The 19777-nt window shown below is 35.8% G+C and overlaps 1 pseudogene; it reads right to left on the bottom strand.

The window, feature by feature from the left end:
• Positions 1 to 19777, bottom strand: part of LOC121426243 — a 32217-nt pseudogene that overhangs the window by 11397 nt on the left and 1043 nt on the right.

The raw sequence follows: 19777 nt of genomic DNA, 5'->3' as shown, positions 1-19777 counted from the left end.
CAACTTTCCTGGATTCTGATTGGTTGAGAAGCACTGTTACTATAGTAACTGTCGGATAAAACGGGACTTGTCGGATAAAACGTCTGACAAGTCCTTTCAGAAACGCTCCCCTGTTCTTTGCTAATTTAGTGGAAGGCATGGCGTATCGACGGAGGGACAAGGAATTCCGAGGTGCCTCTTTTGAGAGGGGAGGGACGGACAAAATGAACATGCATCTGCTTCAGTGCCACCCCCGATCCTGTTATCCCCCCCCCATGCAATTATAAGTGGATAGGCTGCGGAAATAAAGGGAAATAAACAGATGAGTAAAATGGAGAGGGGGGGAGCATAGGCGACGAAAGCGGGGGGGGGGGGATGGGGGGATATGTCCCCTCTAAATTGAGGTGGGGGGACGTCCCCCTATTTTTTTGCTGATGACCCTGTTTTTTGCTTGTACGCAATTTGTTCCCTGTGTCCCCACTCAAATTTTTGGTTGATAACCAATTTTTTTGTTGTCAAAGAATGTTGGTGGTACCCCCTAAAATTGTTGGCTTCCGCCGCCAGTGGGGGGGGGGGCTGGAGAGAAGGGATAAAAGAGAGGGGGAAGGATGGAAGAGAGATACAAAAATATAAACAATTGATATATCATACCTGAAAGCCGAGTAATATAGATGTATACCATGCCGGTGTGTCCTCGATCCGTATGAGATATCACCTTGAGTTTAGCGAGGATTTCATCCGCCTCCTTTCTGGCTGCATCCTCCGCATCGTCCTCCACCTCGTAACGAGTGGTTGGCATCATTCCGTTGGTAGCAGAGGAGGTCGGGGAGGAGATGGTTGTTACGTGTATCCCGTCAACAGCGGGGTCGACTTCCTTACCATTCTGCATGGCTTTGCGGCTGCGAGGGTGAGCCTGAAAAGTTAGACGGAAGAGAATAGATTGTACAGTGACTTTGCTTCAAGTGGTTTTAACCGTGGCACATGCTTCCGGGTGGTTGTCACGACTCAAATTTGGGATCTTCCGTTGTACCGAGGGTCCACGAGGCCGTGGACAACGGTTGTCTTCACCAAGATTATTTCCTGCTTAGCATAATCTAATAAAAGCTTTCTTTTAGTTTCAAAACGAGTCCGAAGGTGCATTGTTGACTTCTACTCCGTCAAAATGACTACCAGGGCGTTTTCTGAAGACTGAAGTGGATATTTTTGTGTTTATATTGAAGATCAGACTAATTAGCGGAAAATCGGTGAATGTAAACATGACATGGTCTTGTGGACCCTCCCCCATAGAATATGTGATTTGACGATAAGAATATTACGAGTACAGATGGGGAGAGGAAAGATTTGTGACACTCGATAATAATAAATCTGAGGCTTGTCCTTCCTCTGCAAATATGGAAAGAGAGAGAGAGGGGGGGGGGGGGGGGGATTTCATGAAGTATTCATCGTATTCGTGATTATCAATAAAAGTGGGCATGAATGTGTTCAAGTGCGAAGACTCGACAAATATCAAAATTTCTTCTTTTCACGTATGTCATTCACATAGCTTCAAAAGCAAATAAAGAGACAATGTTCTTCAACGACACAAAAAAAAACATATTTTCAAACGCGAAATATGATTAGATAGCGCTAATTCTGATAATGGGCATAAACTTGCAAATGAATACGATATACTACATTATTATCCGGAAAATATGACAACTTTAAAGTGCCGTCTAGACGAGATAGAGAGACATTTTTACCACTGGCGGATCCAGGGGGGGGGGGAGTGGTACATCCGGCCCGTGCACCCCTTGAGATGCACAATTAAATTATGTAATATAAATACGGCGTTCTGTGCCCCCTTGAAGTGAGGACCTTTTCTTTTTTTCCTTTGCTTGTCAAATTTTCCGAGGACGAAATTACCTTTAATTTTTTGGTGAAAACCTTTTTCGGGGGCTTGTCAAATTTTCCTCGGGAAAATGTGCCATCTTTCTTGGAATGTTGTACACCATGTCGTATAGATAGTATTTAAATGTCGACATGGCAAGATATGTCCTCTTGCAATGTTGACTCATAAAACACTAGGCCTACAGTTTTGTAGACATGGCGAGATAAGAGATAAAAGATAACTCATAAAATGTATTTCCGTCACGATGAGTATCCCAGCATGTTGACATTCTACTTTTATAAGTCGGCTTAACATGACAGCGTAGCTGACGATGTCGACACATCTATGTTTATAAGTTGACTTGGCAGGATATCGTAACTTATCATGCTAACAAATAGACATAGACAGATGACTTATCTCGCCATGTCGTTAAGTATAATTATGTCCAACTTTAAAGCTTCAGCAGAAAAGAACCCTTATCTGTCTGTTACATATTTCGACACGTCAACAAAAAAAAAATTCTTATAAAATATATTTGGGCGGTTCAGGCGGTTCCACAATTTGAATACAAATGTCCAATCCGGCACCAACTTCAACATGTTTGAATTCGTAAATTAACCCCAATCTATATATTTGGGGGGTTCACGCGGTTTCGGTATTTTAATACAAAATTATGTCCTATCCCCCTCCTCAAATAGAAACAAATGACAAACAGTTCACGGTTCAATAAATCATAACCTCGTTGGTGCTCAGTAGAATCTTGTTATTATTATCACTGAGCATTAATAATCGGACAAGTTGGATGAAAGACACGCAATGAAAAAACATTTTCGTGACAATAAGTTTATTATTTTTACCTAAAATATCCTTTTGATATTTGATATACTATTATATTCACAATCATTGTACGTATATACGACACCTCACACTTTAAGAATGGTCTGCGCCTCTGCGACCCAATTTTGGAACAAAACGTAATAAAATTTGATCTAATACTGACATCTGTGACTATTACCATATAAAATAAAAGCGAATTGAAAATATATCGTAATGATGACGTCGTGACAATCATGCGATTGGCTACGATTTAAAACAAATTTGGTCCTTACTAAAAGATAAAAAATACTTGCAATCATCCAAAATTTTTATAATGAAATTCTTACAGCTGTGAAACTCAAGTAAATATACTTTTCATTTACATTTTCAGAAAAAGAGCAAAACGCGATTTGTTCCGAAATCGGATCGTGGACCAGTCGGAAGTTGTGCGGGTGGCCTTAAAAGGTGTCACTGTCACCATACATGTATATAATTGCAGGAGCATGCATGCACTTCCTAATATTTTTCAAATAATGAACAAAAGAGGGGATGGGTGACAAATGAAGAAAGAAGAGAATAAAAAGAAGATGTGTAGCCTGTGTCATTCTGTGATATCCTATAATTCAATCGACATTCATATGGCGTCACATTTAAGCCGTATTGTTCCCTTCCCAGCAATGCCAGCGTACCGGGATAACAATATCGGGTGACACATTTTACATTGTTATTATTTTTTTGTGTGTTCGAACCAGAGTACGACCCCCACCACGGCACCAATGTCCTTGAGCAATGCGTTTAATCGACAGTGCTCTTTTATCCACCATTCAAATAAAAGGAAATGCCGCATGCATTCTTGGGAACTACGTGTGCACTTGCAGTGCAATGTAGAAACCCCTAAAAACCTTGATTCAAAGAAAATAGCATTGAAGCAGTTTTCATTATTCTTCCCCTAAAAAAACTATTAATTCAGCGTCCAAATGTTCTCATATAATATAGATGAAAGACACAACAAGCATAATTTGTCATGAAAAGTTCCCATTCTGACAACAAGTTCTTATTTGACTTCAATTTTCTTTTGAGGGTATACCCATGCACACAATGGCTTTGAAAGCTGTTTACAATACTGCGTTCATGGTGCTAACTGCATGAATGATTCCATTTCCTGCTCATCGTGTTCTATGTGATTGGTCAACCATCGATTGACCTTGAAAAAAGTGTTACCATAATATCTCTTAAGTTCAATAGAGTTACATCATGTAACTCTATTTACTTTAGAGATATTGTGATAACACGGATACATGTGTATATATATATATAGAGAGAGAGAGAGAGAGAGAGGGAGAGAGAGAGCAGAGGGAGCGAGGACCACAATATTCTGTAAAAAATGAACTGTTGCTGAAATTTAGTCGGTTAGTCCCATTCAAAAGGATTATAAAATAACTTAATGTAAAAATACGTTTCATTAGAAAAATCTTATTTACGTGACGGATTTTAACTCAATTTTCAGATCATAATTGTTTACCCTTTCTCCTTCATTCTTTGCCAATTTCGCTCGGTTGTAAAGCCTATATATAGATATACTATATATACATATCGACACCGTTTTTACGAACCGGCCTGGAGGCCCATTTTGCGGATAGAATGAGTTTCGAGATAAATGCGTTTAAAGTTTATACTTTGTTTCTTCGCTATTTTCATCGGGTAAAAGTAAATAATATCTCTTAATTTTGGATTTCAGGAAAGAACACTATCAAAGAATTCATGTGATATGAATTTTTATCGATATAACCCATTTGTTAATGAATAATAATGCCTCATTCGTCCAAGCCCGTTCGTAAAAACGATAAAGTTGAAATCCCCACTGAAGCCCGTTACCACGAACTGGCTTCGCACAGTGCGGAGCCGCGTCTCCACAGTGCAATGTGACAAATGTCGTTTTTACGAACCGGCCTGGATGATGCGCGCTCGACGCACCGTACGCGCTCGTCATATGCTTGTGTAATAAAGATTGCAGCGCGCGCCAAGCGTTGCTTTGAATACCCTTTCCAAAATTAATATTAGACCTACTTCTCATTTTTGCGGCTATTCGGTGTACTATTTCAATCCAATTCATATTGGGAATTAAATACAAACAAAACCAGCCCCGGTTATTGTACAATATAACCTTATTGGCAAGAATAAAATTGAGATAATTATGGTACATTATCAACTATGATGGGTATTAACTAGAAGATGATACATTCCAGGTGATTGTCACAAAATGAACTATATTGTCCAATAACCGGGGCTGGTTTTGTTTGTATTTAATTCCCAATATGAATTGGATTGAAATAGTACACCAAATGGTTCCATGACATTTGCTCCGGCGACAATTGCTCCGCTATAAATTCCACACACTAATCGAATAACTAACTTCAACCCTGGATTTAACATACCCTATCATAAACCTAACCCTAATCTAACATAAAACCCTATTGCTACCCTAACCCTATATCTTAGACTAAATAAAACCCGGAGCAATTGTCGCAGGAGCAAATGTCGTTTCACCGCCAATGGTTCCATTCCTGGACAAAATGTCCATCACCCTTTCCATATTCTGCATTATATACACGTTTCCTTTGTGCTCTGCCTTCCATCTGCATATCCTATATCTCAACTTAATTTCAATTCAGAACTCTACCCCCCCCCCGCTAATTTCTCCAAATTTTTTTGTATTCCCTACAGTCATGACAGTAGCTTCTCTCTTTACTTAGATGACCCTTTCTCGACTCTGTGATTGTTTTCTCCCTTTTCTCCTCACCTGTTCACATCCTTCTCTTCCATTCTCTCATGAATCATTTCTATCACCCCTCTTTTTTTTCTCATTCCAGTTTTTCCATTTCTGTCCCGACTGTCAATCACTCCCCATCCCAATTCCTGTGTTTTCTGCTCCCCTCCTCTTCTCCTGTATAACCCCAGTCTTTTCCTATCCCTCCCCCTCTTTCCTCTTTTCCTGATATCCCTTGATCCATCTGTCAACCTTTGTTTCAGGACAACTCTCTTCCTCTTCATAGCCCCCTCTTTACCTCCTCAACCCCTCTACCTGTTCATTTGCCCTCTCTTTATCACCTTATTCATAATCATCCCCTCTCTTTTTCCTGACTGCTGTGTCCCTCTCCATTTCATTCACCCTCTCTTTTGGTGATGCATAACGACTAAACTATCCTTTTTTTTCTTTCTAAATTTACTATTAGGAAAATTCAAGTAAATTCTAAAACATTTGAATAAAAGATGAAAATACACCTTTAATTGAAATTCCAAACATAGACAACACAAGATCATAGAAATTTGTTTCAATTATATCAAATGTTAGAAAGGATACACAATGAAAATACTCATTTAAAAATTCAAATAGATAATATGACTGCATTTACAACCACCATGTCAACATCCACAATGAGACATATAAAAGTACATCTTCATTTTCTTTAACATTAACTAATTCATCAGTCTCCTATATACCAACTTTACATTAAATGTACTTCAGGAAATTACACCAATTTGGTTAAGTTTTATAACTGAGATTCTTATAAGAAAATTAAAAGAAGCACTTCATATAAACATAAAACACACATCTTATCAATTAGATTAAAAATGCCCCTGCCTAACAAAGAAAAACACCCCACATTATCACCCTCATTGCCATTGACACAAGGATATATCTGTGTACATATTTGAATGTACAACGTATGACAGCGTACTGCATTTGAAAACCTGTTTTTCAATAAATTTGTTTTATAAGTCTATATTATCAAAATGCACTTTTATTATTTGCATACAGTATAAACATTTATGATTTTATTTCTCTTACCTGGATAGAAGTTTATTCTCTTCTGTTTAATGAATATCTTTTAATAATCGACTGCAGGTTTGATTATTCAAATACAAAAATGGCAAGAATCATTTCCATTTATTTTGTAAACTCACTTAAGAAGGTGAAAGATAAACCATTTTATGTACACATATTATTACTAAGCTTCCAGTTGAACATTTTTAAACATTAAACACTAATTTTAAAACATTAACCATTTTTAAAAATAAATCAAACTCCATGCATCACTATGTACAGTAAATTGATCACACTATGTACAGTAAATTGTACATAATACACCAATGCATGATGGTGTCCTAGAATGTTCTCACCATGTTCTGTGTAATGTAAAAAATGTCTTGCCTCTTACCGCCATTTTCTTTTGTGTGTGTTGTAATGTTACAGTGTCTGTTCAAAATTATAAGTTAAGCAGAAAGATCTGCATGCCCATTATTCTATTTTGTTTTCAAATCAAGTTCCAAAGTGGTTCCATATTGAAAAAATGTCTTTTTAATAACCAGTTTAGAATCTTTCAGACGTGTACACCAATTTAATTTACTTCTTGTGTGTGAAAATTACAACTACTGGATTTCGTCAAAGCAGTTAGATTGACCTTTCACAGAGATGTTTATTTAATTTTATTGTACATTTTTAAATGAAGAGTATGAACATTTTAGCAATGACAAACTGACCATTAATACATGAAACCCAAAGGGTCATAATCTCATTTCTAACAAACAAACAACACTTTTTTAAAATAAATACAAAACAATAATAGATAATCTCAGAGTTCAACAAATAAAAACGAATAAAAATATTTCATGAATTGCAAACTAGTCTTGAAAGACGGATCGTGAGTAGTCATTACATACTATTTGGCAAGTACATGGCAGAGGATAATATATAGAATTTCAAGCATGAATATATTACGATCTGTTCAAAGCACCATAAATAAAATCAAGCAATATCAAGACTGTTAATTGCACTGCAGTGGATTTGATTGCAAATAGAATATGACAAGAAAAATCAGATCTGTAGCAAGTTGTGTCTGCAAAACTTTAATTGTAAAAATGACACTTATTTCATAACCTGAGTTTCAAAATTTGTTGTGAAAAGAAACATGCGATAAAAATATTTGCATGAATTTTTTCCCAACACACATATGCAATTGTGACATTTATTCCTAAATGAGAACATAAACCAGTTTAGGAAATCAAGTAGCTATTTCATCATATTAGGTTAAAACAAAAACCACACTTCAAGCAAACTGCATTTTGACAGTCTTTCTAACAACATATGTATTCTGATCTAAGCTTTGGTTTAAATATCTGAGTCTTTCATATTCGCTAAATTTAACAAATTTGTACACTTGCTCTGGACAAAAAATACTTCTTACAGTCTTGACAGAAAATACAATCTTACAGTCTGTTATACATGTATTTTGTTTTAATTTTCCAGAAAATACAATCTCACACTTAATCTGTTGTACATGTATTCTGTTTTGAGCTTTGTTCTACCTAAAGTGTCCTTCATGGTGTCTAAATGCAAAAAGAATTTACCGATTGCCCTTGACAGAAAATACAATTTCACAGTTAATCTGTTATACATGTATTCTTTTTTTTAGCTTAGGTCTACCTAACTGTCCTTCTCTGCCATGAAAACATTTTAGACCATATCACATGCTCTTTACAGACAATACAATAAAACAGTCCAAATAAGAACTGATGTATTCTGTTTTGAGCTTTGGTCTACCTAAAGTGTCCTTCTTGGTCTCTAAATGCAACAAGAATTTACCAATTGCCCTTGACAGAAAATACAATTTCACAGTTAATCTGTTATACATGTATTCTGTTTTGAGCTTTGGTCTACCTAACTGTCCTCTGCCATGAAAACATTTTAGACCATATCACGTGCTCTTTACAGACAATACAATATACCAGTCCAAATAAGAACTGATGTATTGTGTTTTGAGCTTTGGTCTCTGAAGCAACAAGAGTAGTTATCACATGCTCTTGACAGTAAATACAATATCAGAGTTATTGTGAAGACTGATGTTTACTGTCTTGAGATCTCTCTATCAATATCCCAAAGGAAAACAAGTTCAGTCAAACCACAAGAAATGTATACCTTTGTCAGAAGAGATCGTGATTTTCCTTCATCTTCAAAAGTGGAGTCTCCAAAAATCTTCGAAACCTGCAATTGAGTAAGCAAAAAAAAAAGAAACAAAAGATTATTGAATTTACTTGTTTAGAGCAATACAGTGCAATGTGTCATTAAAACATTAATCTACACTATATTATTTCAAAGTTACATTAAAAATCACAACTCATTAAGCAAGTTGAGGTGCTTAGTGTGGCAGCATACGATAGAAGGCCTGATATTCAGGATGAGCAATGACTGCTGTTTCACCAGTGCAGAGGGTCATTAAGTCTGTGTACTTTCCTTGGGAGAGCTTGGGGTTTCCATTTCTGCAGCATTTAATTTATGCCATTTTGCATAGTAATGAAAATGGAGAATACTTGTTTTGCTCAATTTGGATGCAAACAAAGTTGCCAATATTGATAAATTGACAATTGAATATAATTATGAATAATTTTTAAATTCTATTTTACTATTTACTGTTCTTTTTGCCTTATAATTTGAACAGCTTGACAAATCAAGTTTGTAAATTTTTTACTGATAATCAAATAGAGATTGATATGTTCTATTAACAAAAGGTATTTAGACCTATACAGTGCGTATCAAAAAAAAGTTTACACTTTGAAAAAGCCCTGGGAATTAAAAAATATACAACATGTGGGTAATTTTTTCACACATAAATATGGGTTTGGGTCTCATCTATTCAATGAAAGTAAAAGTTTTGACAGAATGTTACACTTGAGTGAGCACTGTCCATTTTGGTAAAGCTCGCAAAAATCTGTTTGCGCAGAAATGCTTGTTTTCACGTTGTATCCAGGGGAAAGGGTGAAATCAAACTTACCCTGCAAAGCATTTCTTATAAATTTCCCTAGCACTTTTAGCCAATTGAAATAAAACGGATACATTCAAGCATTTTGTAACAATTTTGCCGCCCAAATTTGAAATTTCAACACTTAGTAAGCACAACCTTTACCCTTTTTATGCCAGCTGGATCTGAGGACATAACTAAATCTGAACAAAAGTTTATATCAGACATCTCCAGCATTTTTCACTAAGTTTTTATCATTTAAAGTTGGTTTACATTTCATTTTCATTTAATACTTGTTTCTCCACACTATTCCCAAGCTTGGCAATGATTAACAAAATGAAAATCAAGCCTAAGCCTTTTCATGTAAATCACAGCTCAGTGTAAAGCAAATATCGTCACGATGGACTCGTTGTGTGGGGGAGTGGGATGGGGCGCAATGCACTCTTCGAAGTGTTTTGGGCAAGGAAACAAGTTTAAAAAGGGAAAAGATATCTTCATATCAATTTTACTTGCTAATTTTCACGTGTTCTTCATGATTAAGGTTTACTCTTATTCGCATAACTATTTCAAAGTTCTGCGCAAATCATTTTTCACCAACTTTTCAAAAGTAAGTGGTGCTCACTCAAGCGGAAATATTTTTCGACAGTTATATCGTCATTTGCCTAAATGGATCTGTACCAATGCTAAAATGTGGGAAAATCGTCAGGATATTACAAATATATAATTTTACAGGATTTTTTCTAAGTGTAAACTTTTTTTGATACGCACTGTATATAAACATTAATGATAGCCACTTTTTTGGAGGGAAGGGGAACTTAATATACATTCGGTATATAAAGTGTAGGAGACTAACAATTCTATATTAAAAAATAAGGTAAACATAACCATTCCAAACCATTCCAAACCTTCCGTCCATCATTCTTCATTCCTTTGTCATCATTTGATAATTGAGGTCAATACAAAACATTTCAAAGATTCATTTTTGCAATATGTTGACTACAACTTCAAACTTAATATCAATACTTGCATGAATGATTCCTCGGGATGGCCTGGGCTATTCACACTTAATAGAGCTTGATTATGCACCACAGACATTTGTTCAGAATCCGCCATTATTCCCCTATACAGTGTGATGTTCTAAAAGACCCTCTTTTAAATCTTTCACTTCTTCCATCTTCATGTGTTCCAGGATGACCTACATTTCTGAAACACCCTTTGTATGCTGCACATTCAGGCAAAATTTGGGGAAGAAATGATTGTTCTATGGAAAGATATTGAAGAAAATATGCTGTTAAATTGCATGGATGCCCATGTAAATGACCAACACACGTTGCTCATTTCCAACAAATAATACTTTTGTAACTTGCTTCCTTTTGCCAAAGTACAGCAGTTCAGATTTCATCCAATCGGCCAACATCCTTCTGGTGAAGATTAGTTTAATGGTTCTCAAATTTAGAAAATCTTGATCAACACAAATGAGTACAAAATAAAATCACTTACATCTTTCACTCCTGGAATGCTTCAATTTATGGAATTTCAGTAGTAGCCCTTCACCAGACAGTCAGACACTGAGCATCTCATCCCCAGTAGAATGAACAATTGGAATAGAAAGTAACAGTCCACCACTGAAAATAAATATGAAAAAAACACAATTTGACAACTTTTCAGCAACTTTCTAATATTACTTAGTCATGGAACATTGGGTGTAGTGTGTAGTGATTCGGACTCTCGTCTCTCAACCAGAAGGTCATGGGTTTTTGAATCCCAGCCATTGCATGTTTTTCTTCAGCAAGAAATTAACCCACATTGTGCTGCACTCAATCCAGGTGAGGCGAATGGGTACCGGCAGGAATACACTGAGTGCTGGAAGGCAGCTCATGCTAAAGCTCAGAAGTGGTATTGGTGCTGTTGGATTTCAGTACGACAATGGATACAATTGATTACTTTTACAAAGAACGAGGACTTATTTTGTAATCAGAGGAACTGTTATTCCATATATTATTGATAACTAACTGGTAAAGGTTTTTCTTTGCATGATCAATTTTGAAGTCATGCCTTAAATAGGCTTATTTTTGTTTATATTTTTATACATATTTTTCTCTACTATAAAGCGGATAGAGAAACATGTTTTTATATAGCATACTACAAAAAAACAAGGAGATTGGTGGGGCTAAGAGGGGCCTTAGCACCACCAATTCCCCGGGGTTAAGCTTAGCCCACTTCGGTTTCACACTGCATTTTATGAAAGAAGGCTAGCATGGTAAAGAATATTGTACTATCTAGCCCTGCTAAAAAGCAGGTTTAGCCTGATTATTGTAGTGCTAAGTAATGCAGTGTGAAACTGAACAGGGCTAAGGAAAAAGGTGCTAAGCATTATCACGGATAAACATACAACAAATGTTCAAAAACAAGTCTGTCATTTCTTCGAGTGAGAGTTTGGATACTATTCCAAAAGGAAATTTACATTATTTTCCTTTCAAACCCCTATCCCCCCCCCTCCTCCAAGTGTAATTTGGACATTGTACAATGTCAATTCTCCCATATTGATGTGGAAGTAAAGACAATAGCCAAATCTTTATGAAATACTCACCAGATGCGTTTGAAGAGGTAAGAATCTGTTCACTCTTAAAATCAGGCACGCAACAACTCTGGAAATTACCAAAGAACAGAGAATTAACTGTCGAAGGTATGGTTTGATGAGACACCCATTGGTCTACCTGAAAGCAACAGTTTCCAGCTGAAATACGAAGAGTACTTATATTATTAGCACCTTACTGTAGCATCAGTTTTCTAATGAATTAAGTATGAAATTATCCTATTATAGTATATAAATTAATCATTTACTTCATTTATTAAATACATTTATTAATAATGAGGCTGTTTTGTCACAGATAAACATTCCAAAGATGTTCAAAAACAAGACTGTCATTTCTTCATTGAGTGAGAGTTTGAATTCTGTTCCAAAAGGAAATTTACATTATTTTCCTTTCAAATCCCTACCCCCCCCCCCAGTGTATTTAGGATATTGTACAATGTAAATTCTGCAATATTAATATGGAAGTAAAGACAATGGCAAAATCTTTGTTGATGAAATACTCACGAGATGCCTTTGAAGAGGTAAGAATCTGTTCACTCTTAAAATCAGGCAAGCAACAACTCTAGAAATCACCAAACGATGAACAGCAGCGAATTAACTTTTGAAGGTATGGTTTGATGAGACACCCATTGGTCTACCTGAAAGCAACAGTTTCCAGCTGAAATACAAAGAGTACTTATATTATAAGCACCTTACTCACTGTAGCATCAGTTTTTCTAATGAATTAAGTATGAAATTATCATCTTATTGTCTGGATGCTGTCCCTAGTTAGACCATCATCCATATAATACATGAAAGTGCTTAATTTATGTTTCCACCTTTTACTTGACTCATATTGATAACCATAAAATACCCGTTATGGTCTGAGTGTAAATGAACGATGGCCTCCTGGGCTCCAGCCCGCGAAGCGGGCCGGAGCTCCCGGCCTTTATAATCATAATGTAGGCTCTAGATCTAGACTAGTCACTAGAGCGGGTAGAGGTCGAAGTCTATCGAGTCTAGATCAGCATAATTCTAACAGCTAGTAGATCTAACTTAGTCAGGAGACTTCTAAAGAGTAAAAATCATTCACTAACATGGGCTTACTCTTTAGAAGTCTCCTGACTAAGTAGATCTAGGCCTAGATCTGTACTCTGTAGCTGTAGACACGTATTCTACCGTTAGATGCTTAATAGTAACACAGATTAATGCGCATGTTGCCCCGGGGACCCCGACACGTCTTCAGACAGTGTCGGGGTCCTGAGTTTCACCATGTATTCTCACCGGAGTACAAAACTTCGCGATGTTTGGCATTAGAAAACCGGTGATAATAATGAATTAAAAATCTAACGATTAATATCAGTCTTACCTAAACAAACTGTTCCTAAATCAGCTTAACTTTCAATTAAAACTGATGTATACAATTCCATAAAATCCTTCGAAAGAACGTCAATTTTCGGACTTTTGTTCCAATCGCGAGATCGCCATGTTTGAAGAACGTGAAAATAGTTTCTGCGCATGCGTATATAAATATTCATAAGATGACGTCTCTGCCTTTACAAAACAGTTTAATGAATATGCATGTAGTCAAAACTTTCGGCAAGTCGCCTCGATTCAGTTACATCGTGATTTAGGCATGTAATTCAATACCATTTTTTCATTTTAATTTGAAAAAAAAATCTGTATTAATGAAAAAATAATTTATTTCATATATATTTTGTTACATTCTGTGTTTTTATAATACATGTATATATTTTTTTATTTGTCATTTGTTATAAACTTATATTTCTTTCTCCTTTTCATTCTTTTTATGCTGTTTATGGGAAGGGGGGAGCATGACTGTTCTCTTGGTGTGTGTGTGTTTTATATACTGAACAAAAAATTTACGAAATAGCATGATTGTGTATTATAATTATATTAAGAGATATCTAGATCATGTAGAAACTTTTAGTCTGTATTATGATTATTCCTTTGTGAGTATGAGATTTTAAAGAAATAGTTACAGATTCTAATTTTACATTTAGAATAACGATTTTCTTAATATGAATCCTGATTTTATTGATGTTATTCATCTTTTTCACTTGTTATAGCAATTAGGAAGGAATGAATATGATTTTAAATGAAAGGACATACTTAAAAACAACTTTGCCTCCTTTTAAAATAAATATCAAGATATTGTAAAGAATAAATAATTATGATTAAAAAAAAAATTCTGCCGCTTTGATAATCTCTAATCACCATGGCAGTAGCATAGGTTTTTTTAATCGCCCCCTTCTAAAGAAAATTGATACGAAACGACCTCCAATTTTATGTTGAAGACCTTTTTTTGCTTGTCAAATTCACATTAAAAACATCGAACTCACTGCCGGATCCGGGGGGGGGGGGCAAAGCCGGCTCGCCCCCCCCCCTTGAGAAGCATAATGAAAATTTGTGATGTTAAAAATGGTGTTAAAACCGAACTGTGCCCTCCCCCTTTTTTTCTTGTCAAATTTTTTTCGGGCCAAATAATTTTTTTTGTTAAAAAGATTTCTTTCATTTTGTTTTTTTGGCTTAGCAATTTTTTTTCCTGGACGAAATTTCCTTAATTTTGGTTGGAAAACCTTTCTTCTTTTTTTTTGCTCGTCAGATTTTTAATTGGAAAAATTTGCCCCCCTTTTGAAAATCATGGTTCCGCCCCTAATTGAGCTCATTTATATGAAGTGCTTACACTGTCAAAAAATAATTTAAACAACACTATTTATTGTGTGATTTGCGCAGTAGTTGTTTAAACATTTTAAATAAGTGTTTAAAATGTTAAACAATCAAGCTTTAATTATTGATAATTTGATATTTGAATTTAATTATTGATAATCAAATTTTGAATTTAAACTGTGTTGTTTAAGATGTTGTTTAAATATTTGTTTAAACAATTGTGTGATTCGTGTCGTAAACAGCGTTTTTTCAATCATTTTTAACAGTGTATTTGAATGATTAGGAACAAAAAGTGACATGCAAAATATCAAATTAATGGCGCAAAATAGGCGACAGGAGATTGATGACATATGAACTTCCATCATCTAGTAATATTGTACTTTTTTCACAATTTTTATAACTGCCCCTTTACATGCTCATGATAAGGCCGTCTGCTGCCCCAAATAAATTCACTAGTAAAGAGCTGAAAAGCGGAAGAAGTAGCCTTTGTGGGTAATTGACATCATTGTTATTATATAGTTTACCGCCCTTACCTAGGGATCGGAAAGTTGGTATTGATCAATTTGAAGAAATATATTACTTTGACCTGTAATCTTAATAAAAGTTCCGTTCCCAAATATTATTTTTAAAAACTTCATGCCGCAACGAAACAAAATAGCATTAAGCCGAGATGGGAAAACAGGGAAAGGTAAACAAAGGAGAAAACTATATTTTCATGATTTCCTCGCAAACTTGCGCGGAAGCAAATATTTATAGAGAAAGAAAATCCCGCAAAGCTATCTTTTTCGCCATTGCTTTCCCTTCGCTCTCACCATTTCTCATGTTCTTTTTTTTTGGGGGGTGGCGTTAGGATTGGGAAGGCCACCCCACCGCCTCCTTGCGACGCACTTGTTATAGAAAAATGGAAAAGGTTCATGACAAAGGCCTGACTTTTATTGGGATGTTATGACAAAATCTATCACAAAATTTGATTTCTGCATCAATACTTCAGTGGTACTGCAGTAGAAATATAGATAAGCTGATTTAGTGTCATCATTATTATTCATTAATTCTTATAAGCAAAACAATTAAGATATATAAAGAACGGGACGTATTCGAAAAAAGCGCCTCTTGGATGCCAGGAAAACAATCAGATAAGCAAGATTCCCGGCGAATTTATGCATCCTATATGTAATGAGCAATTCAATTCTTTGTAATTACAGGCCTATACTTATCCCGCAGAGATTTATATACTCAATGATTGAGGCTTAAAGAATGCCAACAAGATGAAAGATTACATAGTAATCTAGAAACAAACATATGAATTTTAATCATATTTCATGATCATCTTATGATCTCCGTTCAAACAAATTACAAATTTGATATTGATATAAGCATCAAGAGTATATGAAAATGGTTGTTGGATGATAATGAGATTTGCATATATTTTCATTTCATTTATTTATTTTTAATTCTCATTAAAACATACAACATACAATTCAAACTGACAGAATGATTCATGCATGCACAGTATACAAAATAAATAAAATGGAAAACATAACAAGAGAGAAAGAACAAAATTAAAATATGTGGGAGCCAGCATTGGACTTCGTGATAATGTCTTTAAAATCATTTCACATCACGGAGTCCTCTAGATTCTAGGCTAAGTCAGCGCAGACCTTTCAGTTGCTGGGTTCCAGAAAATGGGCATCAATATCTTAAAGAGATGATTTGCTGATCACTCAATAATTTTGATCAACGAAATATTTTCACAAGCGTACCTAAGAGGGGGGGGGGGGGTAGACAGCCCCCCCCCCCTCTGACGAGTCATAACTCATGCAATGGACGTACCCCTGCCCCCATGACGAATCACAACTGATCCCGACGAGCCACAAGTGCCCCCTCTTTTGAACTTGTAGACCTTTTTTTTCTTATTTGCTTGTCAATTTTTTTCTGGTACGAAATCATTTATTTCTGGTTGAGACAAGTTTTCTTTTTTTTGCTTGTCAAATTTTTGGGCAGACGAATTTGCCCCCCCCACGGAAAATTCTGGGTACGCCCCTGAAAATATTTCTTAAATAATTTATTTCTTCGCTTGTTTATTTACCTCTATCTGTAGATTTCTATAATAATAATAATGATAAAAAAATTGTAGTACGACACCATGAGTATTATCTCTCGAAAACAAAGAAGACAAGAAGAAAATTAGAGACAAAAAAAGCGAAGAAAAAAATGAAGAATAAAAAAGAAAAACAAAAGGCAAAAACTAAAAAGGGGAAAAAAAAAACCCGACCCAAAAATGAAGAGAAGGTAGGGGAACAAAATAACGAGAATAAAAAAAAGGGTGAAGCAAAATAAAATAGAACAGAAGAAAAAGAAAAAAATGAAGGAGAAGAAAGAAAAAACAAATAATTCAAAAGAAAATATATTTCTTTCAAAGAAAAAACCAAGGCCGTATGTTGACTGGTTATCAGGCAAAGGGAAAAGCAAGAATTTACGGACTAGACTCATGAATATTCATGTAATCTTTCTCCGACGTATCGAATGATAGCCTTTTGTCGGGGCCTTAAGTTATATTTTCTATATGGACTTTAGTGCTATTGGCAAATCTGATGAACATACGAACTTACTGAAATTCACACATATTACGCATATTCAATTATTATTTTATTTTTTAAGTATATTTTTCTTTTATTGTTTTTTTTTTGTTTTTTCGCCTGTTTGCTGACAAAAATCAAATTTATCCCGTTGCCTCGTCAAAAGGCTATATCGATCCTCCATTGGTTCCTGTACAAACGACTTTTAATGCACGTCGGAAAAACATCCCTCCATTTTTGCCTAGTTTTGGGACATTACTTCTTCGTTTTGAGGATTGTGAATATTCCGGCTTAAGTTGTAAGTATGTATTGATTCCTTCATCCCAATTTCGTACAATATTATCAATAATCATTAAATTCCCGAATCTCTTTTGGCCGATCCGGTCCGGATCCGGTGAGCTTGGGTGAAGCTATTCGCAGCCCGAACACGTACGTGTTCGGGCTGCCGCAGTAAGTGCGCATGGAGCTGGACTATAAAAAACTTACTGTCAGTTATTTAAGTGGTTTAATTTTCGTCTTATTTTGATGATTTTTAAACAGAGAATTTTTTTATTTTGATCACAAGTATTAAAAGATAACTACCAGCTATTTTTCTCAAAATTTTTCCTTTTTAAATAAGAAAAATAAACAACTTACCTGATGCAAGTTTGAACAAGCTGACGCCTCAGGCCAGATCGTAAAAACGAAGTTTCAGCAAACAGACGATGCGAGTCGGCGAGCTCGCTTGGAAATATTTTTTGCGCGCGTATCAAGCCGGTTCGTAAAAACGGCATTAGTCCATTCTCATGAACCCAGAGCGTCTCATGACGTCAAAAATGACGTAACGAAATGGTTTTAAGACCTACAAATTTGTGAAATAAAAGATATTTGACTATTGAGTCGAAATATTGAAAAAAGTCATTTTTATTTTTTCATCAATTTTGGCCTTCCAGGCCGTTCGTAAAAACGGTGACGATATAGTAAATAGTGGTAGTAAAATACGAGCTGTGATTGGCTGGATTTGTACCACGTGACCTCCCTTCAAAAAGTTATATTGTACATATGTACAATATAACTTTCGATTTTTGGATGGCAAAATCCATGATGGGGGGCTTAGATTGAGGGATCTATTTACTATAATAAATAGTGAACGTTCTATCATACAATATTACTGGACTATATGAACTCCAAATATAAAATTATCCCTCGTGCAAGCCTATTTCACCTCGGCCTTCGGCCTCGGTGGAATAAACCTGCACTCGGGATAATTTTATATTTGTCGTACATATAATCCAGTATATTGTACAACAGATTGTACACTATTTATATAATATATATATATATATATGTGATCAATCTTGGCGATGTACGTGTACGGGTCTCCTTCATAATTATATTTGAGATTAGTTTGTATTTTATATATTGGTCTAGATCCTGATGAAGGGCATGTGCCCGAAAGCTTGATGAAGACGGGTATTGACCTTGATACGGCCCTCTCCAGACTACTGATCTCATATATATATATATATATATATATATATATATATATATATATATATGTGTGTGTGTGTGTGTGTGTGTGTAAAGTTATACATGTACAACAGCTTTTGGCAACTCTTTTTTATTTAAATATTGTAAAGAAATGGATGAAGAGAACAATGGTAGGCGTAGCTTAAATCAAGGTTCCCCAGAGCTATCTACCCTTTGGAAAAATTGGTGATGCCGAAAAAATGTCTCTGCCAGGAATCGAACCCGGCCCCCAGCTTTGAACGCGGTGCCCTAACCACTAGACCACAGAGACGGTTAGTAGCTAGGGCGAGCCCGATCCGATTGACCGTCAGATAGACAGATTTTCGACACTATACCAATTATATTTTCCTTTGTCGGGTGAAGGTGAGTTTTGAACAATGACAAGCCGCCATGCCTCAGCTGGATCAAAGCTATTGCTTTGATACAGTACACATATGGGAGAAGAAATACAAATGTGTAAAGTTATACATGTACAACAGCTTTTGGCAACTCTTTTTTATTTAAATATTGTAAAGAAATGGATGAAGAGAACAATGGTAGGCGTAGCTTAAATCAAGGTTCCCCAGAGCTATCTACCCTTTGGAAAAATTGGTGATGCCGAAAAAATGTCTCTGTCAGGAATCGAACCCGGGACCCCAGCTTTGAACGCCGGTGCCCTAACCACTTGTCATTGTTCAAAACTCACCTTCACCCGACAAAGGAATATATATAATTGGTATAGTGCCGAAAATCTGTCTATCTGACGGTCAATCGGATCGGGCTCGCCCGAGCTACTAACCGTCTCTGTGGTCTAGTGGTTAGGGCACCGGCGTTCAAAGCTGGGGGCCCGGGTTCGATTCTGGCAGAGACATTTTTCGGCATCACCAATTTTTCCAAAGGGTAGATAGCTCTGGGGAACCTTGATTTAAGCTACGCCTACCATTGTTCTCTTCATCCATTTCTTTACAATATATATATATATATTCAC

Source organism: Lytechinus variegatus, chromosome 13 (genome assembly GCF_018143015.1).
Source record: "Lytechinus variegatus isolate NC3 chromosome 13, Lvar_3.0, whole genome shotgun sequence".
NCBI classification, from domain to species: Eukaryota; Metazoa; Echinodermata; class Echinoidea; order Temnopleuroida; family Toxopneustidae; genus Lytechinus; species Lytechinus variegatus.
Note: the sequence above shows the minus strand (reverse complement) of the source record. Positions and strands in the feature narration are given on the sequence as shown.